General features: G+C 31.5%; 1 protein-coding gene across 1 annotated transcript in view; it reads left to right on the forward strand.

Moving 5' to 3' along the window:
- LOC132104364 (zinc finger and BTB domain-containing protein 10-like) overlaps positions 1-717 on the forward strand; it is a 20,585-nt gene extending 19,868 nt beyond the window's left edge. The window contains exon 4 of the mRNA XM_059509795.1: positions 1-717. This exon is cut by the window's left edge and continues 1,649 nt beyond it. The gene's annotated coding sequence lies outside the window, so the exon portion shown is untranslated.
- Positions 718-1,990: the final 1,273 nt, after the last annotated feature.

The raw sequence follows: 1,990 nt of genomic DNA on the forward strand, positions 1-1,990 counted from the left end.
TGTCGTGTCTCTGCTGAGTGGAAAACACTTTGCTTGTGCTGATGTAGAGTGGAAAGTCTATGGAAGTACATAGACGGGCACTTACTGTTCTGCGTTTGATAATTTCTTATTTCCCCAAAGCCGGTCTGGATGGAAATAAATTGAAACTGTTGTGTTTTATTCCATACGGAGTTTTTTTTTTTTTTTTTTTTTTTTTTGGACATTTCATTATTTAATGCTATATATATTGACTCCAAAATGCAATCAAGACTGTTAATTTTTATTTGTCCTACCAAAAAATTGTTGTTTAATTGTTACAGATAATGTATAAGAAAACCAGGTAAATATTTAGTGTAGATCCTTGCTTGTGTACATCGTCAGATTTAAATGTTTTATTGTAAAACCAATCATTCACTTTACCCTTAGATGCATATATTGTTTTATTTGTCCTTCCTTTTAAGGGTTTTATTTTGCTTTTGTTCATCCATTGTGTTTATTTCATTTTAAGCACATGTTTTTTATGAACTATTGTGGGTTAATTTCTAGGAGCAGGAGTGTCTGTTCATATGCAGTGGATATATTGAAGTGCTATACTGATACAGGAATCGTCTACCTTTCCCTTTACTCGAGATGAAAGTGTATTTTAAAAGCTGTATAAAAGATCCTGTTTGTATTGGGAGGGATATTAGATGAAAGATTATGTAAAAAAAAAAAAATAAATATATATATATCTATATATAGATATATATATATAGATAGATATTTAAATGATGGCACGTAACTGCATTTAACCAGTTAAAAACCTCGGCCTGGCTTTGACTGTTCTCACCGACCTTCACTCTTTCTGTTCACGTGCATGTTCACAATCATGTCTGTTTATGGTTTTTCTTGTTTTGTCTGTGTATCTGTTCAATTCACATTAATGTACTCCTTTGACTTTATGCTGTATGTGGACATGACATAGACAAAAAAGAAAAAAAAACACTACAGATGAAGTTTTTTTTATTATTATTATTTTTTCAGCTGTATTTTTAAAAAAGCTGTTTCAAAGATGTATTTTTCAACTCTTACAGTGATGCAAACTGGGCCACGGGCTCACCTCAAACACAAATCAAATCAGGATATTCCTTTTTTTTTTTTTTTAAGAATCCAAATGAATACATTTTCCTTCTCCTTCAATTGTACTACTGTTCCTCTATTATAAATTTTAAAATAAAACTTTGATATTTCTCTGTTGCTGTACTGTCTTATTGCAATAATTAGAGGATGTTTTGAAGGTGCTCAAGGCTGATCGGTCATATCTTGTAATTTATGAATTCATCTGCGTTGACATGAATTGAACGCATGTGTATATGCACGTTTCTATTGCAGTTTTGTTGGCTTTTATGCTGCTGAGCCTTGCAATACATAGAAAAGCTTCTGAAAAAATCTTCAAAATCACAAGATTTAGAATAGTGGTGTTTCTTACATAGGTTACACACACACATGGTTACAGTGCAAAGTAAAAAAAAATTATAATCACACTATCAATGTTTAAATATATCTATGTATATACTCATGCACAGTGAATTATAATGTTTTTTTTTTCCTTCCTGAACTTCCTCTAAACATACATAAGCCAAAATTTGATAAAAAGGTTTCTCATTTGTTATTTAATTTTAATTTTATATTTACTTATTTCGCAATCTGTGCAAACATGGGCAAAATGACAACTTCTGTTCATCATCTCATGAATAACTGTGATGTCAGTCAAAGAGGGGAAGTTGTCATCGGAAACCCCAAACATCTGGTGTTTATGAAGAGCCCCGGATGTTCAGCAGAACTGACGAGACCTTCATGAGATCCTATGGTTCATATTTCATCATCACTGCACTGCCATCTAGTGGACGTTCCCCGAAAATGTAACTTTACGTTTATTAATCAGCTATAGACGCTTAATTTGTTTATATACTTATTTAAATTAAGATTTACAAAGAAAAGATTTTCAAACTAATATTTTTGATACAATCTG

The sequence above is a fragment of the Carassius carassius genome, chromosome 25 (genome assembly GCF_963082965.1).
Source record: "Carassius carassius chromosome 25, fCarCar2.1, whole genome shotgun sequence".
Lineage (NCBI taxonomy): Eukaryota > Metazoa > Chordata > Actinopteri > Cypriniformes > Cyprinidae > Carassius > Carassius carassius.